General features: G+C 40.4%; 1 protein-coding gene across 4 annotated transcripts in view; it reads right to left on the bottom strand.

Moving 5' to 3' along the window:
* Nucleotides 1-27,270, bottom strand: part of RIPOR3 (RIPOR family member 3) — a 124,523-nt gene that overhangs the window by 68,354 nt on the left and 28,899 nt on the right. The window lies entirely within an intron of this gene.

Below are 27,270 nucleotides of genomic sequence, written 5' to 3'. Positions count from 1 at the left end.
AATGGAGAGTATTCTCTAAGGGTCCCCCCCCTCCACTGTTAAACTGTGATTCTGTGACTTGCCTAAAGGCAGCAAGGGAGTGATGGCCAAGACTTAGAGTTGTAGTCTCTCTCTTCTTAAAATGATTTATTTATTTATTTTCAGTTGCATGTAGGAATTTCTCTTTTCCCTTTTTAAACCCTTATCACCTTCCATCTTAGAATGAATACTGTGCATTGGTTCCAAGGCAGAAGAGTGGTAAGAGCTAGGCAATGGGGGTTAAGTGACTTGCCCAGGGTCATACAGCTAGAAAGTATCTGAGGTCAGATTTGAACCCAGGATCTCCATCCACTGAGCCACCCAGCTGCCCCCTTGTAGAAACAGTTTCTGATAATCGCTTTCTGACATTTTAGGATTCCGATTTTCTCCCCCCTCCCCAAGACAGTTAATAGTCTGATCTACAGTATGCCAGTGCTTTCATTCAATACACATTTCCATGTTGCTCATGCCGTGACAGGAAGACACATATCACACATACAATAAAAATCTCACGAAGGACATCAAATGGAAGCTGGCATGCTCTGATCTGCCATCAGAGAGTCCTAGTCTCTTAACCTAAGCCTGATACTAATCCTCTTCCCACCACACCGCTCTGCCTCCTTCTCCCAAATGGAGAGGAAAAGCACCTATTCGCACACCCAGGGGACAGTCCTCTCCCTTCCCCTTCATCCTCCTCACCCTCTTTCACTCTGAAGTCTCCCATCATAGGGGACTGCATCTTCCTAATACTACATCCTGGGCTAGAAACAAGGGAATTCCTCTTTTTCTTTTTAATTAATATTATTTTCTATTTCTCACCCAAGTGACAAGGAAGCAGGGAAGTCAGGATGAACAAAATTGCACTTTCTCCCGCAGAGGACTGGTGTGCCCCTGGGGCAAGAGTGCTATGTATTGGTTCCAAGGCAAAAAAGTGGTAAGGGCTAGGCAATGGGGGTTAAGTGACTCGCCCAGGGTCACCCAGCCAGGAAGTGTCATAGTATGCGCTTAAATATATGTTGACTCGACAGATTTAGTTCTATTCATACCCCCACCCTTCCCTGTGCTCTACTCCAAACTTGGCACCCTAGACTTTTCGAATCAAGCCCTGGGCTATGGAATGTGACAACCTCCCCACATCAGCCTCTCTTAGGACTTCTCGGGCCAGGAGAGAAACCCTGGGTGTGTATGCTGCCAAGCTAGTTCCTGTTAGCTAACTGAGGCTTTTTAACGAGGGGGAAAAAATGCAAGGACCCAAGGAGAGATAAACCATCTGTTCTTCCCAATGTAAACTATTTACAAGTGACAAATCAGGCCAGCTTGCTCTCCTCATTTCTCTTTCTGTAGCAAGATGTGCATAGTCACATTCTCTCAAGATTTCCTTTCCCTTCGTTTGTCTTTCAGAAATGGGGGCCCCACTCCAGTCCCCCAGCACCCAGGGTCAGTTCCTCTTTGGGGCAGAAGGGTTCCTATTCATTGGAGCCAGGAAATTTAACTCCTGAAAACCTTTCCTTCCACTCAGCAACTCTCCAAATATGCTATGTTTTGTGAGGATGCAATCTTTAAACCAAACTAGATATGGAGAATTTCAAAGAATGAGCCAATCATTTTTACATGCTGATGCTTTGAACTTCAATAATTTTTGGACTAGAAACCTGAAATGACTTGTTAGGAGGAGAGTGTGATCTAAAACACGGCTTTTTCATTCATTATAAATGTCTTCTTTTTTAAATTCTTATTTTCTCTCTTAGTAAGAACTCTAAGACTGAAGGGCAAAGGCTATGCAAATAGGGTTAAGGACTTGCCCAGGGTCACACAGCTAGGAAGTGTCTGAGGTTGCATTTGAACTCAGGTCCTCTTGACTCCAGGCCTGGCATTCTATCCACTGTGTCACCTAACTGCTCCTCACTGCAAATATCTTGATAAAAGGAGATGGTGTAAAAGTGATTAAATCTAAAAATGGGCAGGGGAGAGTTAATCCCATCTTCACAATGGGAAATAACATTTTTGTTGTTTGGACTATGGAGTCCAGGAACATTCAGGACTAGGGTAAATTCCAATGACCTGGAAGTATGGAAGGGAGATCATGGGATCACTGAATTAGCATAGTGCCTGGCACATAGTAGGTCTAAATAAATGTTTATTGATTAATTGATTTAAAGCCAGAATGAACCTTAGAGGCTATCAAGTTCAGTGCCCTTGTTTTGTTTAAATATTTTTATTTATATATTAATATATTTAATTATTATTTATTTAATTATTTATTTAGTTTAGTTTTTATTTATATATATATATATGTATGTATGTATATATATGTATGTATGTTCTAAGGCAGAAGAATGGTAAGGGCTAGCAATAGTGGCTAAGTGACTTGTCCAGAGTTACACAGCTAGGAAGTGTCTAGGGTCACATTTGAACCCGGGACTTCTCATCTCTGGGTCTGACTCTCCATCCACCGAGCCACCCAGCTGCCCCTGCCATCATTTTATAGCTGAGGATATAGCGGCACAGTGAGATCAAGTGTCTTTTTTAGGTTCACACACCTGGTCCACATTTCAGGTGGCTTTCAAATTCCTGCCTTCCTCACTGCTCCCTATTAGGAAAGACCTGCAAAATACCCTAATTGGGCTTTGCAACTAGCATACTCAAAATGCCAAGAAGCCACTCACTTCCTTTTTTTTTTTTTAATCCTTACCTCCTGTTGTTGAAATTGATCCTAAGGATACCAGGATGGGGATAAAAAAACAAAAATTACACCTTTATTTTCATTAACCTCTAACTGAAATTTAAGATTTCTTTTTTTAAAAACAAATAAACCCTACCCTTCTGTCCCAGAATCAATACCAAGTACTGGCTCCAAGGTAGAAGAGCAGTAAGGGCTAGGCAATGGGGGTGAAGTGACTCGTCCAGGATCACAAAGCTCAGAAATATCTGAGCTTACATTTGAACCCAGGTCCTCCCAACTTCAGGCTTGGCACTCATCCACTGTGCTACTAACTGTGAAGGTCTTCAATTCAATCTACTAGGTGAATATGTCCTTGGAAATCCATCTCTGATTTAATGATGGAAGTCAATGGAAAACTATGATTCCCTCTACAGAGGTTTTCATAAAACACATCACAGCAAAACCAAAAAGTAGGGTCTATACAATGACAAAAGTAGGGTCTATTTACAATACAAAACAAAAATTTTCAAAATAAATACAAAAAATAAAATACAATAAAATACAAACTAAACAGACAGTATAATACAATAGAAGTAGACTGGCACCAAAGATCCACATTTATGGGTGGATATGTAAACATAATTGCCATACTAGTTCACTTGACTTGGAATCAGAGAACCTGGGTTTGAAACCTAGTTCTTTTTGCTTGATATGACTTGTATGCCCTTCAGCAAGTATTTCTTTTCCTCTGTGCCTCAGCCAAGCCTAGAGACAGGTTCAAATCTAGCCTCAGACACTTCCTTCGACACTTCCCAGTTGTGTGACCCTGGGCAAGTCACTTCATCCTCTTGGCCTAACCCTTTCTGCTTTTTTGCCTTGAAACCAATAATCAGTATTGATTCTAAGATGAAAAGTAAGGGTTTTAAAAAATAAATAAAATCAAATTTAGTACTGCAGCACCTCTTCAGGGAAATCTACCAAACTCTCTCTTTGCCAGACAAATAGATTCACTTCCCTACATAACTTTCCCAGCCAGAAGATGGGGCAAGGGTCTAACAAGGCCTCCAAAGCACATGTGGTATTATAATTCTGTTTTCCTTACATTTTACTGGGTTTTCTGCTTAATGAGGTGACCTCTCGAACAGGCCTGGTGGCAATCCCTGTAAATGTTCATTTTAAATGACCTGATTTGGAGAAATTGCAGGGAAACAGTCCCTGGTGACTGGGTCTTGTTGGAAACAGATGGGAGCCCCATTTAAGTACAGTAATGAAGGCCACAGGCTTGAGAGCAAGACCCAGGCTTGGGAAGGAGATCAAAGTTTTAGTTCCTTGCCTTAAAGGGGCAAGTGCATCCACTATTAATTAACAAACTATTATGATTATTATTAAATGAGTGATCTGCTGCAAGGCACTGTGACAGGCACCAAAGAGGATAAAAAGAAATCTGTGAGAGCTGGCCCCTACCCTCTAGGAGTTTATGGTCTAATTATCTAGATAAGACATGTATACATAAACAGCTAACTAAACAGGACTTCATTCCCTGGGTTGGAGGGCAACTTTTCAAGACTGGATCTTCTCCACCTGGTCCTTATCCCATGGTGCCTAGCACCCCGTGGTGGAGGGTAAGCTCTTGCTAAAAAAAAGATTATTTTTCTCTTGACGGATATAATGCCCAGAGACATCTGTGGAATAATGGATAGTGAGCTGACATTGAGGCCAGCATGACATGGGCTCAATCAGCCCCTGGCATGTACTGGCTGAGTGACCCTGACTATGTCACTCCAAACTTTAGGTGACCTTATAAGGCTTTAAGTTGCAAGAAAGGTACTGACTTGTGAGAGAATTTTTCCTCATATAGGAGTCCCGTATATTAATTTTTTTAACGCTTACCTTCCATTTTATAATCAATACTGTGTATTGGTTCCAAGGCAGAAGAGCAGTATGGGCTAGGCAATGGAGGTTAAGTGACTTGCCCAGGGTCACACACACAGCTGGAAGTGCAGAAGGAAGTGTCTGAGGCTAGATTTGAACCTGTCTCTAGGCCTGGCTCTTAACTCACTGATCCATCCAGCTGCCTCCCTTTTGTATCCATTTAACCATAGATCTCATCTCTAACCCTGAGTATGAAACATGCAGCTAGGTGATATAACAGTAGAATGGGTAGACTAGTCCCTAGAAATAAGTTTCAGAGGAGTAATGCATTTTTAGACTTGGAAAGGAACCTAGAGTTCATCTTAGTATTAACCCCCATTGCCATTTTAGAGATGAGAAAACTGAGGCCCAGGGTTCTTGGTCTAGTTCCTCCCACCCAAAAAGCTATTTTGGGTTCAGTTCATTAGGAAAAAAATTTTAAAAGGGTTCTGGGATGACTTTACCATCTCCTTTGAGCCTCCTTTTCCTCATTTATGAAATAGAGATGATAATAATTTTTGCATTATTGTCTCACATTTTCCTCATTGTGAGGAAAATGCTTTGTAAATCTTAAAGCACCATAGAAACCTCAGCTATTATTTTAGCAACCACATCAATCTCGGAGAAAGCAAGTTGCAAACTCTGAGGAAAGGCATACCAAGAAGATGTAGTCCATCTTCTTCCCCTCCTTCCAGACTCTGTAGAATGGCAAGAAGCAGACAATCTCAGAAAAAAGCCTGAAGTTATTCAATGTTCTTAAAAACATCAAGATGGATTAGGCGGCCCCAGACGCTCCATTGGAACCTCAAATGGATTGGGGGAGACTGCCAAAGCAAGTGTCTTCTCACAGCAAAATGTTTATTTCAATTCTTGGAAAGTCATTTTTTGACAGTCTGTATATGTCTTGAGTAGCTTTCTGGATGTGTGTGTGTGTTTGTGTGCACGCCTGTGTATTATATCACTGTATGCCGTGTACACATACCCTGTACAGCACTTAACTCATAACTGATGCTGTTTGATTCTTTATTACCACAGAGGAGGAGATGAATCAGAATTCAAGGAGAATGGAGAGATTATTTAATCCAATCCCTTTGTTTTATAAAAGACAAGGGAGCTGATTCTAAGGCAGAAGGGTGATAAGGGAGGGCTAGGCAATGGGGGTTAAGTGACTTGCCCAGGGTCACACAGCTAGGACATATCTGAAGCCAGATTTGAACCCAGGACCTCCTGTTTCTAGGCCTGACTCTCAATCCACTGAGCCATCCAGTTGCCCCCCCAGGCACTTCTTCAGGCCCTGGGGATTTTTTTTCTTAGGAAGTTCTTTGATGGCTTGTTGGATTTCATTTTCTGATATGGGATTATTTAAGAATTCTATTTCCTCTTCTGTTAGTCTAGGCAGTTTGTATTTTTGTATATATTCATCCATTTCTCCTAAATTGGTGTATTTATTGCCATATAATTGGGCAAAGTAATTTCTAATGATTGCCTTAATTTCATCTTCATCAGAGGTGCTGTCCCCCTTTTCATCTTTAATGCTGTTAATTTGCTTTTCTTCCTTCCTTTTTTTAATTAGATTGACCAGTACTTTGTCTATTTTGTTTGTTTTTTCAAAGTACCAGCTTCTTGTCTTATTTATTAAATCAATAGTTCTACCCCCAGGCACTTCTTTAGCTGTATGACTCTGGGTAAGTCACTAAACCCCATTTGCCTAGCCCTTACAGGCTCTTCTGCTTTGGAACTGACACTTAGTATTGCTTCTAAGGCAGAAGGGAAGAGTTTCTTTGTTTTGTTTTTTTTTTAAGAAAGAAAAGAAATGCAAAATTTCAGTTAGAGGTTAATGAAAATAAAGGTGTAATTTTTTCCCTAACCTGACAGATCCACTGACATCTACCCATAGATTATATGTACTCCAGATCCAATTCCCTCATTTTACAGACAAGAAAACTGAGGCCTGGAGTGGTTAAGTGATTTGACCAAGAATATGAGAGAAAGACTGACATTCAAACCAGATTGAGAGTTAAACCAGGGTTCCCCAAGTTCAAATCTGGCCTCCTTCCCATTGCACTCACAATATCATGCTGCTCCCCAGACAGAAGAATTGGCTTCAATTACAAGCTGTTTAGCCTCCAGCAAATCATTTTTCTTCTCTGAATTGTAGTGTCCTCATTTGAAAAACAGGGATAATTAGCTCACAGTTTGTGGAAAAGGTGGAAGAAAGTATGTTTCAAACCTTAAAGCATTGGGCAAATCTGAGTTGTTGTTGTGTGTGATTTTTTAAACCCTTATCTTCTCTTAGAATCAATACTATGTATTGGTTCCAAGGCAGAAGAGTGGTAAGGGCTAGGCAATGGGGGTCAAGTGACTTGCCCAGGGTCACACAGCTGGGAAGTGTCTGAGGTCAGATTTGAACCTAGGACCTCCTGTCTCTAGACCTGGCTCTCTATCCACTAAACCACCTGCCTGCCCCCAAGTTTTTTAAAAATAACTACATTTTCCTCATGGAACATATATTTTGAGAGGCCCTTCTCACAAAATAAACCATTTTTTCTTCCTTATTCCAACCCCAGGTATTTTTTTAAAAGCCCTGTGTTTCCCTGATTGGTGGTGGCCCACATCATGAGCAGAAAGATTTCTGAATGAGAGTCTTTCTTGCCCCTTCAGAGCTGCCACCAGAACTGAAACAGGCAGTGCCTCAGAGCTGGCCAAAGCCAAAAAGAAAGCTCGAGAATCTGGTCCTAAATATGTCCTTTACTAACTTTTCTGTTGGTTTTAAATTTGGAGAAACAAGTTCTTCTGGTCCCGGCCACGCTGTGGCTGAGCCTCTGGAAGACGATCCCTTTTTCCTCGTACAAAGGGTCGAAACAGAGTTGTCACTACTCTGGAGTAACAGCTTATCCAGGAAGGATTCTGGACTTTCCTGCTCTGCTATTGGTGCCATCATACAGCAGAGGCTCCTCTAACAGTGGACAATTTCTCAGGGGAGCTAATGAAGACCAAGTCTCGGGGCATCTGGGTGGCTCAGTAGATGGCTTTTTTTTTTTTTACAATATTTTATTTTCCAACTGTAAACATTTTTTGACATTCATTTTTTAAAATTTTACATTCCAAATTCCTCCCTCCTTTTCCTCCCCCTTCATTGAGAAGTCAAGTGATTTGATATAGATTATAGATGTGCAGTCATATAAAACATATTTCCATGTTGTAGAAGAAAACACAGGCCAAAAAAAATATATTTCTATCTGCATTCAGATTCCATTTCTTTCTCTGGAGGCAAATAGTATTCTTCATTATTGTCTTGCTGAGAATAGTTGTCATTCAAAATTGATTAGGGTACAATACTGCTGTTTGGGTATACAATCTTACCCTGGTTGATAGAGAGCTTTTGACACTTCCTAGGTGTGTGACCCAGGCCAACCCCCTCCCCCCTTGCCTAGCCCTTACTTCTCTTCTGGCTTAGAAACAATACTTAGTATGGATTCTAGGACAGAAGGCAAGGACTTTTTTTTAAAGACTAAGTCTTGCCTTGATCTTTTTTTTTTTAACCCTTACCTTCCATCTTGGAATCAATACTGTGTATTGGTTCGAAGTCAGAAGAGTGGTAAGGGCTAGGCAATGGGGGTTAAGTAACTTGCCTAGAATCACACAGCTAGAATGTGTCTGAGGCCAGACTTGAACTCAGGACCTCCCATCTCTAGGCCTGGTTCTCTCCATTAAGCTACCCAGCTGCCCTTCTTGCCTTGGTCTTATTATCAATAGGTTATCTTATTATCAATAGGGTTTGAGATAGCTGCCAAAAATAACTGATACCTTTTTTCTTTTTTTAAAAAACTTTTGGAACAACCTCCAGGAAGTGATGCAGAGTGAGAGGAGCAGAACCAGGGGAACATTGTACACAGAGACTACTATACTGTGGTATAATCGAACATAACGGACTTCTCTACTAGCAGCAACACGATGACCCAGGACAATTCTGAGGGACTCATGAGAAAAAGCACTATTCACATCCAGAGGAAAAATTGTGGGAGTAGAAACACAGAAGAACAACTGCTTGATTACATGGGTCGAGGGGGATGATTGGGGATGCAGACTCTAAATGAACACCCTAATGCAAATACCAACAACATGGATATGGGTTCTGATCAAGGACACATATGATACCCAGTGGAATTGCACATGGACTACGGGAAGGGTTGGGGGAGGGGAGGGAGGGAAAGAACATGATTCTTGTAACCAAGGAATAATGTTCTAAATTGACTAATTAAATAAATTTTTCAAAAATATTATATTAAAAAAAAAACTTTTACCTTACCTTCTGTCTTAGAATCAATACTATATATTGGTTCTAAGGCAGAAGAAGAGTGATAAGGACTAAGCAATGAAGGTTAAGTGACTTGGCCAGGGTCACACAGCTCAGAAGTCTTTAATGCCAGTTCTGAACCCAGGACCTCTCATCTCTAGATCTGGATCTTTATCCACTGAACTACTTAGCTGCTCCCCCAGATGCATGCTTTTTTAAACCACATCTACCAGTCACTTTATCAGCATAGGAAATCCTAAATGAGAGATTTCCTTTACCAATATCCATTGATACCTGCTCTGCAACTTGCCATCTTAGAGGCTAAATGCCCCAGGGCAGGCAGCGAATCTCTATCAGACAGGAGATCAGAACCCAGGTTTTCTTGTCTCTGAGATCAGCTTTCCGGGCCTGCGTGATGATAGTGGATAGAATTCAGAACTTAAAAGAGTCAGCAAGACTTGAGTTAAAAATCCTTCCTCAGACAGTTATTGGCTGTTTGACGTTGGGCAAGTTACAAAAACAACTGAAATGTTTAATACACGTCAGGCACTATGCCAAGTGCTTTACAAACAGATCTTATTTGATCCTCCTGGGGGTCCGTGCTATTATAATCCTTATTTTTACAAAGGGGAAACTGAGACAGAGGTTGAGTGACTGCCCACGATCACATGATCACCCATCGAGTGACTGTTTGAGGCTTCATTTGAACTCTGGTTTTCCCGACTTCAGGAATCTCTACTGTGACCTCACCTTCGCCTGTCTCATTTCCCCATGTGTAAAGTGGGGATAATTAGGGCACCTACCTCGCAGGACTACGGTGAGGATTAACTACATTAACAAATGTAAAGTGTTTTGTAAACCTTGAATGGCTCTAGAAACGCTAACCAGTATCTATCCTAACAATGTAACTCCTTCCCAGAACATGCGTGTGAAGGCAGGGCACCAGCAGAAAAGTCATTTGATTAAAGGGCCCCGTGGGTACCTGGAGTCCTGACTTTCCGAAGGAGCTGACGGGAAGTCCCTGTGGAGCAAAGATGTAACCGGAAGTCAGGACTCTGGGCGCAGATTGTCCAATTAGAGAGCCCCGAGAGCAGTGACGTCGTCCAATTAGAGAACCCCGAGAGCAGTGACGTCATTGGCCTTCTAAAGAGAGGGGACCTCCTGCCCTTGGGACTCTTACCTGGAAAGGAGCTGGAGAGAAATCTCTCTCCCTTCTCTGGAGCTCTTAACCTTCTGCTTGAACCACAGCTAGATATTGGGTCCACCAGCATGTGGAAGCAGTTTTTTGTTTTGTTTTAATTTAATTAAAATTTGTTTTAATTGTTTGCTTTTTGTTTTAATTAAAAATAATTTTTTTCTTTTTTTCTCTCCAATTTTTATTAATGAATAATTATAATGTAACATAATTATAATGTTGTAGAAAGGGATTACATTTTTATATTAAATTAATGAATAATAATTTAATATATAGTCTCCTAGAAAAATATAATCATTATAGCTGTCAGTTAAATGGCTAGAGCACTGGGTTTGGAATCGATAAGCCTCATTTTTTTTTTAACCCTTACTTTCTGTCTTTTTTTGAAGGAGAGAAGACCTATGGGCACATGCTAACTGTATTTAAATACTTGAAGAGCAGTTCTATGAACATGGGATCAGATGTATTCCATTGGCTCCAGAGAACAGTACTACCGCCGTACCACCCTGAGCATACGTGATCCCATAAGCTAGGCAGGATCAGATGAGCCTAGTTAGTCCTTGGATGGGAGGCCACCTGGGAATGATGGGTGCCATACCTTGAAAGGTAGCATGATACAGTGGGAGGCAACAAAGTTCAGTGTAAAAGGGTGCTGATCTGAAGGCAGGAGATGGGAGTTTGAATCCTTAGTCTATCATTTACTACCAGACCAACCTTAGAGAATTTATTTATCCTCTCAGCCTTCCTTTCCTTTGTAAAATGAAGAGCTGGAAAGTCTTATACAAACAGATGCAAAGGGAAGTGAGCAGAACCAGGAGAATGCTGTACAAAGTAACAGCAATTTCAGACTGTATGATGGGCAACTGTGAATGACTTGGCTACTCTGATCAAGACTATGATCCAAGCTGATTCCAATGGACTTCCGATGAAAAATGCTATCACCTCCAGAGAGACAGCTGATGTGAACTCTGAGAACAGACTGAGGCATATACTTGCTTCCACTGTCTTTATTTTTCTTGGGTTTGTGTGTGTGAATGCTTTTGCAACATGGCTAATATGAAATATGTTTTGCATGTATAATCGACAGCATATTCCTTGCCTTCTCAAGGGGAAGGGTGGAGGGAGGAAGAGAATTTAGAACTCAAAAAATTTTAAATGAATGTAAATGAGGGGTAGCTAGGAGGTATAGTGGATAGAGCATTGGGCCTGAAATCAGGAAGACCTGAGTTCAAATTCAGTCTCAGACATTCGCTAGCTGTATGGCATTAGACAAGTCACTTACCCCCATTTGCCTTGGTCTTTCATCTGTCAAATGGGGCTACTTTGGAGAAGGAAATGGCAAATTATTATAGTATCTCTTCCAAGAAATGGGGTCACGTAGAGTTGGATATGATTGAATAACAACAACAGATTTTTTTTTAATGTGATTGGGAAATCTTTAATGAAATAAATACTTTTAAATGAGTAAGTTGGACTAGATGACCCTAAGATTTCTTACAACTTCCTATTTGGACACTTTGGGGCTAGGAGCAATGGGTAGAAGTTCCAGGGAGGCAGGTTTCAATTCAACATAAAACAGAACTTTGTGGCAGCTATTATCTACCAAAATGGTGGCAGGCATTGTCTTCCTTTCACCAGAAGTATTCCTTTGGAATTTGAATAATATGGGTAACCAATGTTACAGAAGAGAGTCTTTCTTTGGGGATAAGAATCTTTGGGGAATAAGGATCTAGCTAAGGTTCTAGCTAACCCACCTAGCTCTGGGCCAAACTTTCGGTCTTAGAATTGATACTAGGTATGGTGACACTAAGCATTGACTGGGTTAAGTGACTTGCCCAGGGTCACATAGCTGGCAAGTGTTTGAGGCCCAGATCCTCCTGTCACCAGGCCTAGTGCTCTATCCACTGTGCTACCTAGTTGTCCCCCAAGTTTGTATATGGGGGGGAGTAACCCATCACCAAATAAGAGCCTCCATATTTTCTCCAGACCAAACCTAGGTCATTCCCACTTCTGCTGTAATACTTCATTTGGGGACACAACCTAACTCTATCCAAAGAAAGAATTTGGGATTTGAAGTTCCACAGTCCCCGTCCCTCCACCCTGCCATTCTCACCCCCCTCTGTCCCCTGCCTCCTCCATCCCCAGTGACAGGCTCTTTTTTAATGAGGGCAGAAGGGTTTGTTTTTAGCCAGAGGAACACACTGTCCCCCGGACGAACTCTTCTCAGCTTTGGAACTACTGTTATCAAGCTTGTTCCCTAACATCCGGGCCAGTTCTGGGGGGGGGGGGAGTCCCCCACAAGCCAGGAGACACTGAGGCTGAATGCAGGATGCTTGGAAGCTTGGAGTCGGGAGAGGGTTGAGAGTAGAAACTATGTCTGTTATTTCTCTCGTATGTCTTTGTTTCTTTTCTTTTTTGTGTGTTTAAACCCATATCTTCTGTCTTAGCACCAGTTCTAAGACAGAAGAGTAGCAAGGGCTAAGAAACTGGGTTAAGAGACCGGCTAGTAAGTGTCTGAGGCCAGATTTGAACTCAGAATCTCCTGTCTCCAGGCCTGGCGTTCTGTCCACTGTGCTATCTAGCTTCTCCCAGGCCACTAACTGAATTAAGCATCTTTATAGGACCCAGGTCAGTCCTGTACACAGACAGAATACACTAAACAGTGAGGAAGGCCTTAAAAGCTCCAGCCCCACAGCTAAAGGACACAGCCTCTAAAATTCCACCTTTAGAGAGTCATTCTTTTGGGTTAAATATTGCCCTTCCCAGAGCACAATTAGTAAGTATTTATCAGTTACCAATTAGGTATCCAAGAGGGAGCTTAGCTCTGTACAGAAACTGGGAAGTAGTGGAGAAAACAGTTCCTGCTTTCATGAGTTTATTCAAAAAACATTCATTAAAGGGGCAGCTGGGTGGCTCAGTAGATCGAGAGGCAGGCTTAGAGATGGGAGATCCTGGGTTCAAATCTGGCCTCAGACACTTCCCAGCTGTGTGACCCTGGGCAAGTCACTTAACCCCCTTGCCTAGCCCTTACCACTCTTCTGCCTTAGAACCAATACACAGTACTGATTCTAAGACAGAAGGTAATGGTTTAAAAACAATTCATTAAGTGCCTTCTGTGTTAGATCATTAGGCTAGGTACTGGGCAGAGTACAAAGTTAAGACCAAAAGGATTTCTCCAGGAGCTTATTCATCTGGGAAAGGGATAAGATACATACAGATATAGTGGCTCAGTGGATGGAGAGACAGGCCTAGAGAAGGGATATCCTGGGTTCAAACTGGCCTCGGACACTTCCTAGCTAAGTGACCCTGGGCAAGTCACTTCACCCCCATTGCCTAGCCCTTGCCGTTCTTCTGCCTTGGAACAATACACCGTGTTGATTCTAATTCTAAGACAAAAGGGAAAGGTTTAAAAAATGACAGGGATTGAGTCCATGAATCCATTTGTATGGGGGCACTGTTCTAAGAACTTTACAATCTTCAGGGTAATCAAATTCCCATAGGCAGGCATTTTTTCTTCAACTGGTCATTTTATAGAGTTGCGTTGAGCACTGAGAAGTGACTGTCCCAGGGTTACTCAGGTAATGTATGTCAGAAGAGGGGCTTAACTCATGGTCTCCTTGACTTTGAGGCCAGCTATCTAGCTACACCACAATGCCTCAGAAAAAAAAGGCAACAAAATTAGGGAAAAAAACATACAGAAGAGAAAACAATAGGGTTCATAGAAACAAAAGGAACAATCTTTTCTATTAATCTATTAAATTTTACATATAAAATTTTAAGATTTTTTACTATTTACTTTAATTTTATTTATTTCTCAATGACATGTAAACAATTTTTTACATATTTAAAATAATTTTGAGTTCCAAATTCTCTCTCTCTCTCTCTCTCTCTCTCTCTCTCTCTCCCCACTTCCTTGAGAAGGCAAGCAATTTGATAGAGGTTACCCATGTGAAGTCATACAAAACATCTCCATATTAGCCTTTAACAAAGCATTAGGGTTTTTTTAAAGGATATGCTTTTATGCTTTTTATATGGGTATATGATTGGGGGTTTGGTTTTAAAAGATCACTCTGTTACAAAAATGAATAACATGAAAATAGGAATCAAATGATAACACATGTATAACCCAGTGGAAATGCTTGTCAGCTCCAGGAGGGGGGAGGGAAATAGGGGAGGGAGACAACAAGAATCATGGAACCATAGAAAAATACTTTTAAATTAATTAATTTTTTAAAATAAAAACTATATATATAAAAATAAAGGATATACTTTTTTAAAAAATTAACCCTTACCTTCCATCTTGGAATCCATACTGTGTATTGGTTCCAAGGAAGAAGAATGGTAAGGGCTAGGCAATGGGGGTGAAGTGACTTGCCCAAGGTCACATAGCTGGGAAGTGTCTGAGGCCAGATTTGAACCTAGGACCTCCCATCTCTAGGCCTGGCTCTCAATCTACTGAGCTATCTAGCTGCCCCCAAGGATATATTTTTTAAAAGAGACGGAGGCAGGGAAGCAACAGCTAAGTAGCTCTGTAGATTGAAAAGCAGACAGATTTGGAAATGGAAGATTCTGGGTTCAAATCAGGCCTCAGATACTTCCTAGGTGTATGACCCTGAGCAAGTCACTTAATCTCTATTGCCTATCCCTTACTTGTTTTCTGTCTTAGAACTGATAACTAAGATTGAAGGGAAGCATTTTTTTAAAAATCCTTACCTTCTGTCTTGGAGCCAATACTGTGTATTGGCTTCAAGGCAGAAGAGTGGTAAGGGTTAGGCAATGGGGATCAAGTGACTTGCTCAGGGTCACACAGCTGGGAAGTGTCTGGGGCCAGATTTTAACTTAGGACCTCCCATATCTAGACCTGGCTCTCAATCCACTGAGCTACCAAGCTGCCCCCAGCATTTTTTTTTTAATTTGGAAAACTTTATTTAATTAATTTAGAATATTTTTCCATGGTGACAAGATTCATGTTCTTTCCCTCCCCTCTCCATATCCCCTCCTATAGCTGACAAGTGTAAAATTGGAGATTTGAACACCAGACTTCAATCCCCAGAAGTCCTTGCTAGTTCCCAGAATTCCCTAAAATCTCACCTGAGTCCTCACCTGGGACAAGAACACAATTTGTATTTAAATTGACTTACCTCCTACTTCGGGCCTCTCTGCTTCTGCTTCTAGGCACACGTAGGCAAGATGTGTGTGGCTGTGAATGGGTTCTGTGCCCTAATCATGTGCTTTCTTATTTTGTATTTTCTTTATTTCTTAATTCTAATAATCTTTAATAAACCTCTAAAAATGTAATACTTTTAGTAGAGAAACTAATTTTAAATGTTTCAGTTTGGCAACCACAAAGGGACAAGAGAAAACTCAATTAAAAAAAAAAATGATAGCCTAGGTAGTGAAAGCCTCCAAGGCTTTTCAGAAAAGTCTCTTGATCAGCTCAATCCTGCACTCCTGCAATCCGGACCTGTTTGACCCCCAGAATCGCTCACCTGGTCCCGGCCCTGCTTGCCTGCATTCCTGCCTGTAGCCATCCACTTTGGATCTGGTCCCGGCCCTGCCCACCCCAGTGGTCTCTCCCTCTCACTCACCTGGCCCAGTTGATCCCTGGACAATCCCAGCAACTCTGGCCTCTGACCCAGATGGTTTATGGCCCCAGGCCCAGCCCCAGGACCCAGGTTGCTGGTAGCAGACCCAATTTCTTCAGGATCAAAGACCAGCTGGTACAAATGGGGGTGATTTTTCCTTAGGCTACTATTAGCCTCCATGTGGCATGGGGCAGGGGGCACAGGGGTGGAGAAAGAGGAGAAGGAAGAGACTTTTCCAAACAGGAACTTATAAGCATGGCTAATTTAAAAGGATTTTTTTGACTGTATTGATTCTTTCACTTAGCTCACCTGGGAGTCAGGAGAGAATTTCAGCTCCCTGCAACTCTTTAGCCAAATTTGAGTTTCCTAAAATCCACCCTTACTATGGGGGGCAACTCAGTGGCTCAGTGGATTGAGAGCCAGGCCTAGAGACAGGAGGTCCTTGGTTAAAATCTGGCCTCAGACACTTCCTAGCAGTGTGGCCCTGGGCAGGTCATTTAACCCCCATTGCCTACCCCTTACCAATCTTCTGCCTTCTGACAATAGGCATCTAAATGGATAAAAAAAAAAACAAGGAACTTTAAAGAGACTGGAGGTTATATTTTTAAGGCTTTTCAGACTCCAATGTTTTATAAAAATCTCTGTATTCTATTGCATTTACTGACTGTTTTAAGATTTAACTTTGTGATTTTAAGTTCATATATTAATGTATTCAATACTATTCTGTTACACTGAATCATTTTAACGTACTAGGTTTTAACTACTGTTAAATTCTGTTGCTTTTCCCCTATAACTATACTGAACAAATATTATTGAGTAAGCCCATATAAAAACAGCTTTTCTGTTTTGACTTTGTAAATTGTCACATAGAGGATAGATGGACTCCATCAGAAAATTGCTACAATTCTATAACAACCTTTGGAAAATTTAATGAGCTAAATATCTCAAATTGATTTTAAGGGTCCTTTAGACATGATTTTTAGAATTTTTCTTAACAATCTCTGGTCATTTTGCCTGCCCCTAACAGGAGGTTAAGCCCATTTTAGTAGCTGAAGTGAAATACAATTATAATCCCAACTCCCGCATTTATAAAAATGTGAATGGAAGCTGGGAAGTTAATCCCACTAGAAGACTTCCAAAAAGAGGAGCATCTCTCATTTATAACTCTTCAGCTCACTTTACAGAGGTTTGAGTTTTTCCTAGACTCCTCTGCCACATTTTTGTAATGATATCTAGATTTCTTGATGATATTCTAGACCCAAATAAGTTTTACTTTGTTTAAAAATATGTTTACCAAGGTTGAAAGATTTTCCACATTTGTAAAAATTGTGACAAATATTCATCAGTTCATGGCTTTTATAAATGCCATACAGCAACTCATGTGAAATATGATAGTGGGCTTGTTATTGTAATTAACTGGACTATTGGGAACTTTGGGGATATTGATACCCACATATTTGTACTACTGTTCTTTATTTTTAAAAAACTGTTACCTTGTAAAATTCATTTGCTTGTACTCACAGTGGAGCATGGCCAAATATGAAGAGGAAATGGATTTCATTTTTGGTAAGAAAGCCTTGTACTCTATAGTTTCTTAGCTGACATAGTGTGTCAATGATTATAAGCTACAGTTTTGAATTTTAAAACTCTTTTATTATATTTTTCTTGCATGTGCAATATACTATTTCAGTTTTTTCTCTCCTTTTTATATTTGAAACACATGTCACCAGTATTAAGATTTTCTTTAACTTTTTCATTTTGCACTAACACAAGTTTAAAATACATTTGCTATAATGTCAATGTATGCCCCTAAAGCTTGAGACTATAAAAATGATGCCACTAATTGTTTAAAAAAAATTATGGGACTTTGCTTAATGATTCTGTCTGATTCCGGGACAAAGAATACAAAAGAGCCATTTCACAGGGCCAAAGAAGCAAAGCTAAACTGGAATTGTGCCAAAAGAGCACACAGTCAACAAATAAACCAATCCAGGAAGGACTAATGCACTTCTAAGCCAAAAAAAGGACTTGAACCTAGTGTGAGACTCGAGGTTTCAATGCTTAACATACATTAAGATATAGGCCTTCCTCATATCCACTCTTCGTGAAAATACTTACAGACGAGTATCCCTAACTTGGCTCCTTACCTGGCTCCTATAATTTAGTCCCTTTTCTGTCTTTCATAGTGTGGCAAACTTTCTGTAGTCCTGGCTACTGACTGGGTAAATGCTTACTTGCTTATATCATTTTAATTGGGCCCTGATTCAAGGACCTGTTATAGATTTATTTTTCCTTTACTTGGAATGTTTACACATAAGACTTTGATAGTCTATCTTTTCATCCAGAAATTATCTTTTTTTATTTGGATTTTTCTGATGTCTTTTTAATTTCTCTTGCCAATTGATTCATATACCTCATAACTTAGCCATGCATCCCTAAATGATCCACTCTCTTCATGGGGGAATGTAAAAATATTATTATTTTTAATTACAAAGTTTAAATTCCTTTTGAGAAGAATTTTAGGTTAAGAAACATGATACCTCTCCGAATCCAGAAAACTGAACTGTTTGGAGAAGACACCATGAAGATGCCTCCAGACCACAAGTTGCACGAGAAGATCAAGAATGAACTTTGGATGTGCTTGATTGAACATTTATTTGTATGTATACTTTCATGCTAAAGGGGACTGCCCCCAACTGGCTTTTTGTCAATGCGTCTAACAATTATTGGTTTTGTTCTTTTTTCCTCTTATCCTCAAATTATTGCAATCTTTAAATTGATTATGTTTTCATGATCCTTTTTGGGGAAACCTTTCCCAATAAGAATCAAACAGGGGAATGTAAAAATGGAGATTTGAACCCCAGCCTTCAATCCCCAGAAATCCTTGCTAGTTCCCAGAATTCCCTAAAATCTCACCTGAGTCTTCACCTGGGCCGAGAACACAATTTGTATTTAAACTGACTCTCTGCCTACTTCAGGTCTCTCTGCTTCCACTTCTAGGCACACGTAGGCAAGATGTGTGTGGCTGTGAATGGGCACTGTGCCCTAAGCACGTGCTTTCTTATTTTGTATTTTCTTTATTTCTTAATTCTAATAATCTTTAATAAACTTCTAAAAATTTAATACTTTTAGTAGAGAAACTAATTTTAAATGTTACACAAGCAATTCCACTGGGTTTTACATGTGTCATTGATCAAGACCTATTTCCATGTTATTGATATTTGCACTAGGGTGATGGATATGGAGTCAGGAAGACCTGAGTTCAAATGCAGTTTCAGTTACTTACTAGCTGTGTGACCCTGAGCAAACCACTTAACCTCTGTCTGCCTCAATTTTCTCATCTGTAAAATGGGGCCAATAAAAGTACCTATCTCCAAGGGAAGAACTTTTCAAATAAAATAAATAAACAAGATGGGAAGGGACAACTTGGAGAATGCACAGCTCTGCAAGAAGCAATGGTGGAAAGAGCTCTGGACTTGGTGTCAAAGGGTCTGGCTTTAAATCCCACTTAATCCCACTTAACTTTATTTCGTTATTCACTTACTTTCTAGGGTTCTCCATTCCCACGTCTGCAAAATAAGGAGATTGGACTGGAATGGTGGCCTCTAACCTTCTGTGTACCTTGGACCTCTCTGGCAGTCTGGCTAAGCCTCTGGACCTCCTTCTCAGAATTACGTGGATGAAAATGCTAAGTTTCAGTTAGAGGTTTTTGAAAATGAAGACGCCTTGTTTTGGGGAACCCGATGAACAGTCCCCAATTCTGAATGCCGAGACTAAACGTTCTGTCAAGTCCCTTCACACCCCAAATCTATGACACTATGAAATGGGATCCTATGGAAGGAAGCTGTTTGTCCCCTCCCAACCTCAGCCCCCCACAAGGCTTTTTGGGGTTCTGTTTATCCCCACAGGTTTCCATCTTTCTAAACATGGGGCCCCCCAACAATACTACCTCATCTTGGGGTCTTAAATGGTAGTACAGAGGAGGAAACACAGGCTAAATTGGAGCCCAGTGAGCCCATTTGCTCCATAAGCTGGGACAAGTCATTTGGCCACTTTCAATAGATCAACTAAGTATTTATTAAGCTGAGCCTATCCTGGCTGCTAGTGACACAAGTACAAAGGATGAAATAATCCCTACTGGAAAGAAGTTTGCTTGTTTGTTTAAACCCTTGTCTTCTAGATTAGAATCAATACTAAGTGAGGGGCTAGGCAATTGAGGTTAAGTGACTTACCCAAGGTCACACAGCTAAGAAGAGTGAAATCCTATTTGAACCCAGGACCTCCTTTCTCCAGGTCTGGTTCTCTATCCCCTGAGCTCAGAAAGTTATGTTTTCATGAGGAGACAAATGCATATAAAAATGGAGATAGCACGAGTATAAAATGAAGAAATGTAAATGTGTACAAAATAGGCAAATGTAAGCTATCAGAGGGAGAAAACTAGAAGTTTGGGGAACTGGGAAAGGCTCCATGCAGGAAATGGTGCTTGACTTGTGTCTTAAATGAAAAGAGGGACTCTGTGAGGAGGAGGTAAGAAGGAACTTCCTTCTAGGCTTGTGGGATGGCCAGGGCAAAAGCAAAGGGACAGAGAAACAGAGAGGAGGCTGTGGGAGGGGGAATAACATCCAACAGGTCTGGAAAGATAGTTTGGGGCCACATTGCGTCGGGTTTTCTGTTTCAAGTGGTTTTTTTTTTTCTCTTATAAACAACATGTTGTATTCTGCTTTCTATCCATTCTGCTAGTCTCTTCTATTTTATGGATTTCCTTTCACATTCATATTTATAATTAATCAGTATATCTCCAATATCTTGTATTTTTTTCCCATTATTTGCTTCTTGCCTTCTCTTTACAAAGAGGTCAGGGGAAAAGGAGTGTGTTCAGTCCCATGACTCTGGATGTGATGAAATCAGCTTCTGCTCCCATTTCCTTTATTTGTTTTAAACCCTTAGCTTACCTATCATTATCATTGATTACCTAATTATGGGTAATCAATATTAAGTATTGATTCCAAGGCAGAAGAGCAGTAAGAGCTAGGCAATTGGGTTTAAGTAACTTGCCCAGGGTCACACAGCCAAATTTGAGTTCAGGACCTCTCATCTCCAGGCCCAGATCTCTCTAACTGCCCTTCCCCTTTCCTTCTTATCTTCCCCTGATCCAGGCTCTAATCCTCTCATTACTTTTAAACTCAATTTGTGATCTCTCTACCAGGTTAGATTTTGTTAGTTTATTTTGCTTGTGACTAATCTTTCTTTTTTTTAAACCCCTACTTCTGCCTTGAAATCAATGCTGTTTATTGTTTCCAAGGCAGAAGAGTGGGAAGGGCTAGGCAATGGGGGTCAAGTGACTTGCCCAGGGTCACACAGCTGGGAAGTGTCTGAGATCACATTTGAACCCAGGATCTCCTGTCTCTAATCCTGGCTCTCAATCCACTGAGTTACTACCAACTGCCCCCTCTGACTAATCTTTCAATGAATTTCAATGACTTAACCCTTTCTCAGACTGCTGCACTCTCCTCTCCATTCCTTCCTGTTTCCCTGTTGAGTTGATTGTGTTTCTATATCTATTTGTGTAAGTATATATATATTCCTATTCTCTTTTGCCAAGTTCAAATGAAACTGAGGTTCAAGAGATGTCTGCTTCCACTACTCCTTCCTTTCTCCTTAACTGTTGTAAACCTTAAAATTTCTTAGACTTATAAATGTTGGAAATTTCACCATTGGGAAATTTCATACTTGAAAAATTTCCTATTGATAGTCTATTGGAATGTGAACCCCCTTGGCATGGGAGAAGGACCCTTCTCCTCCCTACTTAAGATTACTTTAGGACAGAAACCTTTTGCTGAACAATGGAAAGGGCTTTGACCTATGCTTAAGCATAGAACAGGAAGTTCTTTGAGTCATGATTGATTTTAGAATTGATACAATAGAGATAATTGGAATGACAGAACCAGGTCTTGGAACTTCCAATCTCCACCCTACTCAGGGTAACAGGATTTAGGAAGGGCTGCAGCAAAGGATCAAGATTTAATTATTTGAGAATATGACCTTCAACAGACATGTGCAAAGCCACAGACCTCTGGGCGGTCCTGAGTTAAGCTAGAGCCACCATTGGCACAGGGAAGACATGGACACTGTAATATTAATAATGGCCATTGTTGTTAGTTAGCCTTCAACTTATATATCCCCATCATATAAGTTCCTCCCAATACTTCTTTTTTTACCCAAATATATTTCTTTCAACTTTCTTTTTCCTTTCTTTTTTAAAGATCATCAAAACCCAACAAAAACCACCCCAGGTCCTCTGTCTTAGTTAAATTCTTCTATGACCTCTGATAATATTAGAGTTTTGAGGAGACTTGTATCAGCAACTCCCTCTCCATTAGAATGTCAACATTTTATACTCATTTAGTTACTTCTAACTCATATTTATTCATGTATGTTCTTCTTGATTCTTATGTTTATATTGCAAAGTTTTTATTTAGCTTTAGTATTCTCATTAGGAATACTGAGAAGTCTTTTATTCCATTCATAGATCTGTTTTCCTCCTTATACTTAGTTTTGCTGAGTAAGTTATTCTTGGGGATAAGCCTGTATCTTTTGTCTTTTGAAATATCACATTCCAAGTTCTTAACTTATTTTTGATGAAAGCTGCTAAGTCTTGTGGGATCTTAACTATGGCTCTTTGATATGTGTACTGTTTCTTAGTATTTAAAGTTTTGTGGGGTTTTTTTTTTTTAACCTGGAAGCTTGGGATTTTTGCTATAATATTCCTGGGAATTTTCATTTTGGAGTTGGTTTTAGAAAGTAACTGGTAGATTCTTACTATTTTTAGTAAACCCTCTGGTTCTAAGAGAGTTGGGCAGTTTTCATTCATAACTTCTTGAAATATAATATCTCTTTTTAGTCATAACTTTCAGATAATCCAAAAATTCTTAAATTATCTCATCTTAACCTATTATCTAAAACAGTTTGTTTTTTAAAATGAGATACCTTACATTTTTTCCTATTTTTTTCAGTCCTTTGACTTTGTTTTACTGTTTCTTATTAACAGTAATAATTAACACCTGTTTGGTCCATTCAACTTTTCAAGGAGATGGTTAATTGAGTAAGATTTTTACAGATCCTTATATCAATCTGTGAATGATTTCTACTTCCAATTCTTTCCTCAAAACTCTCATTTTTTTCAACTGTTTCTTCTAATACTCTCAGATCATTTATAAAACCAAAAAACTACTGCTTCATTTCAGGAATTTTATTTGAACTGGTCTCCAAGTTGTATTTTTCTTTGAAGCTTTAATTGTAGATGTTTTGGTATTACTATTTTCTTTTGGGGTTGTATCTTGGGCATCCCTGGCATCACGATAACTGTGTGGAGTGAATCTTTTTTTTTATTTACTCATTCTTCCACCTTTACTTCTGGAATTGGGACTTTGTATTAGGACTAGGCTCTGTACATTTCTGAAAGTCTTTTTTGGACCCTATTTGGTCCTCACTTTTAGATTGTGTTCTTCAAGGATTTAAAGGGCTGCTCAGGCTAGAAAACTGGAAAAGTTCAAAGAGCCCAAGAAGTCTAATTGAGGGTGAAGTCTTTGTGTTCCTCTCAGTCTGAGCTTTATACGATACTAGCCCTGATTTGGGTCTAGGAACAAAACTATAGGTTTACCCCCGGGGCTGGAGGTCTAATAGATTGTTGTTTGACTCAGTTTTTTAGCTAGCTGGCAAGCTCAGTACCATAGCAACAGAACTTCAGGCTCTCCCTTGGTTTGAACTCTCTACCCTGATCACTCAGCTGGAGGGCTCAGTTCATGCTCATGTTTATGGAATGACTCCATGCTCCACTTCAGAGTCAGTGCCCTATAGCTCCTGCTTACTTCCATTCCTGTTCTTTACTCAACATAAAGTCTCAGGCCATGTCTAAGCTGGATATACAGCTCCCCTTTACCCTGAAATGTAACTGCAAGTCAGTGATACACCTATTCACAAGCTCCCTATTTAATCCACACTGGATCCTCAACCTAGCTCCCAAGTCAGACAGACAACAGCCAGCTGGCCCCTATTTCTGCTCCCTGAAAGTACAGAGGGTCAAACCCAGTACCTGCTCAATCTGCTACAACTCCTTAGCCTGGCACATAGTCACAGGTCAGCCCAACACCCAGCCATCAGCCCCCTCATTAGTCCATACCAAATTGCATCTACAACACATCTTTGGGGTCAAAGCCATCCAACTGTTCTCTGGCTCCTCACAGAAAAAAAAAATTTCTCCATAAATTTCCTGCCCACTCTTTTGGCTGGTGCTTTCTCTAGATCTTTGCTAGAGTGATTATTTGGGAGAACTGGGCTTTACTGCTTGTCTCTTCTCTGCTATCTTGGCCAGTCTCCTCGTTTGGGGATTTAAAAGTTAAACACAGGGGGTTATATTTTATCCTGGAGGCATTAGGAATGCTGACTGAGTAGGAGAGTCACATGTCGGATCTGTGTTTAAGGAAGATGACTTTGGCAGGACTGTGTAGGATGCCCTGGAATGATGAGACTCTAGGAAGGACAACCAGTTGGAAAATTACGGCCATAATCTAGACAAAAGGTGAGGATGGCTTGAACCAAGATGACAGCTGTGTGAGTGGAGAGGTGTCAGACGTGAAGGATGCTGTGAAGGTAGAAAGGCAATGTCTGGCAGCTGCAGAGATGTCTGGCATGAATGGGGAGAAGGTGAGGATAATGCCGAAGATGGAACATGAAGGACTATGAGGATGTTGTACCCTCAACAGAATTCAGGAAGTTTGAAAGAGGGACAGGTTTGGGGGGTGAAGACGAGGAGATGAGTCAAGATTTGGTACACGGTGGAATTAAAACATCTCTCAGACATCTAGCTGGAAACATCCAGTAAGTAACTGATGATGCCAACAATAGAGAAACAACCCTCCACCTCCTGAATCCAGGCTTTTTCTCTCGCTGTGCCCCATGCTTCAAAGACTCATTCTTCAGTGCCTTCTCCTGGTTTCCCTGTTTTATTTTAAGTCACCTCAAATCCCAGCTTCTACAAGAAGAATTTCCTAGTGTCCCATCCATCTCTTCCTTACCCCAACTGCTCCCTTCCCTTTCCATTTGCTCTATATAAGTACATTCTATCCATACAGCCATTAGCACACATCTCCTCCATTAGACTGGGAATTCCTTAATAGCAAGAATTATATGTTTTCCCTTTCTTTATATCCACAGTGCCTGGCACATTGTGAGTATTTAATAAGTGTTTATTAGGAAGCAGAGAAGTGGCATGATGAATATGCTTAACTTGGAGTCAGGAAGACCTGAGTTCAAATGTAGTTTCAGTTACTTACTAGCTGTGTGACCCTGAGCAAACCACTTAACCTTTGTCTGCCTCAGTTTTCTCATTTGTAAAATTGGGACAATAAGAGCACTTATCTACAAAGGTGGTTTTGAGAGAATATTTATAAAGTGTAGCACTATATAATAGATATCTATCTCACAAGAAGAGATCAAAACTATTAATAAGCACATGAAAAAGTGCTCTACATCTCTTATAATCAGAGAGATGCAAATCAAAACAACTCTGAGGTATCACCTCACACCTAGCAGATTGTTCAACATGACAGCAGAGGAAAGTAGTGAATGCTGGAGGGGATGTGGCAAAATTGAGACATTAAAGCATTGCTAGTGGAATTGTGAATTAATCCAGCCATTCTGGAGGGCAATTTGAAACTATGCCCAAAGGGCACTAAAAGACTGTCTGCCCTTTGAACCAGCCATACCACTGCTGGGTTTGTACCTCAAAGAGATAATAAGGAAAAAGACTTGTACAAGAATATTCATAGCTGCACTCCTTGTGGTGGCCAAAAATTGGAAAATGAGGGGATTCCCATCAATTGGGGAATGGCTGAACAAATTGTGGTATATGTTGGTGATGGAACACTATTGTGCGCAAAGGAATAATAAAGTGGAAGAATTCCATGGAGACTGGAACGACCTCCAGGAAGTGATGCAGAGCGAGAGGAGCAGAACCAGGAGAACATTGTACACAGAGATGGATATACACTGTGGCACATTTGAATGTAATGGACTTTTCTACTAGCAGCAATGCAATGATCCAGGACAATTTTGAAGGGCTTATGAGAAAGAACACTATCCACATCCAGAGGAAGAACTGTGGGAGCAGAAACACAGAAGAAAAACAACTGCCTGATCACATGGGTCAGTGGAGCTATGATTGGGGATGTAGACTCTAAGCGATCACCCTGGTGCAAATATTAACAATATGGAAATAGGTCTTGATTAATGACACAATTAAAACCCAGTGGAATTGCTTTTTAGTTTGGGGAGGGGGGTGGAAGAGGATAAGGAAAAATCATGAATCATATAACCACAGGAAAACATTCTAAATAAATAAATAATTTTTAAAAATAAAATAAAGGATATCTATAATTACTGTTGAAAGTTGATGTGCAGGGGAGACACATGGCCTGTGTACAGTACCTAGATTTAGGAGTCATCTGCATTAAAGAGAATCATTAAACCCACGGAGATAATGAGATTAGATGAGAATGTAGCAATAAGGGTTTAGGACAGAGCTTTGGGGAACAATCCTAATTAGGAGCAAAGTATACTATGCTTCAGTTTCCTCATCTGCAAAATAGGAATAATAGTATCCACCAAGGCTAGAGCACAAAGACTAGCAGAATAACATACAAGATTTATATTGGGCTTTAAGATGCTGAGCACTTTACGAGGATAATCTCATTTGTGTCTTCACTACAACCCTGGAAGGTAAGTGTTATTATCATCCCCATTTTAGAGATGAGGAAACTGAATCAAACAGAGTTTAAGTGACTTGCTCAGGGTCACACAGCTAGTAAGTGAATAAGGAAGGAGATTGGAACTCAATTCTTCCTTATGTCAGGTCCAACATACTGTTCACTCTGCCATCATTAGTGGATATGGCCCTGAGCATCCCAACCCAAAGTAACCTCTCCCTGTCTTCTCAATTCCTGCTGCAATAACTATCCCTAATACTTGAAAATTATAAACTGCTTAATAATCTACCTTTCTTTTCACTGTGCATTGCTATGAAATGTCTATTCATTGTTGATTTAATCTTTTATGTCTATTTTTTGTTTCCTTATCAGACTGTAAGATCTTCAGAGAAAGGCTGCAATATAAACTACATTCTAAGATCCTGGGTAAGGGAGCGAGGTGGATCAGTAGATTGAGAATTAGAGACGTAGTTCAAATCTAGTCTCAGATACTTCCTCGCTGTGTGACCCTAGGCAAGTCACTTAACCCCCACTGCTTAGCCCTTACCGCTCTTCTGCCTTGGAGCCAATACACAGTATTGACTCCAAGATGGAAGGTAGGGGTTTAAAAAAGGGGGAGGGGGGCAGCTGGGTGGCTCAGTGGATTGAGAACCAGGCCTAGAGACAGGAGGTCCTAGGTTCAAATCTGACCTCAGACACTTCCCAGCTGTGTGACCCTGGGCAAGTCACTGGACCCCCATTGACTAGCCCTTACCACTCTTCTGCCTTGGAACCAATACATGGACTGGATACTAAGATGGAAGGTGAGGGTTTTGTTTTGTTTTTTTTAAAGACCCTTC

Source organism: Monodelphis domestica, chromosome 1 (genome assembly GCF_027887165.1).
Source record: "Monodelphis domestica isolate mMonDom1 chromosome 1, mMonDom1.pri, whole genome shotgun sequence".
In the NCBI taxonomy this organism is placed as follows: domain Eukaryota; kingdom Metazoa; phylum Chordata; class Mammalia; order Didelphimorphia; family Didelphidae; genus Monodelphis; species Monodelphis domestica.
Note: the sequence above shows the minus strand (reverse complement) of the source record. Positions and strands in the feature narration are given on the sequence as shown.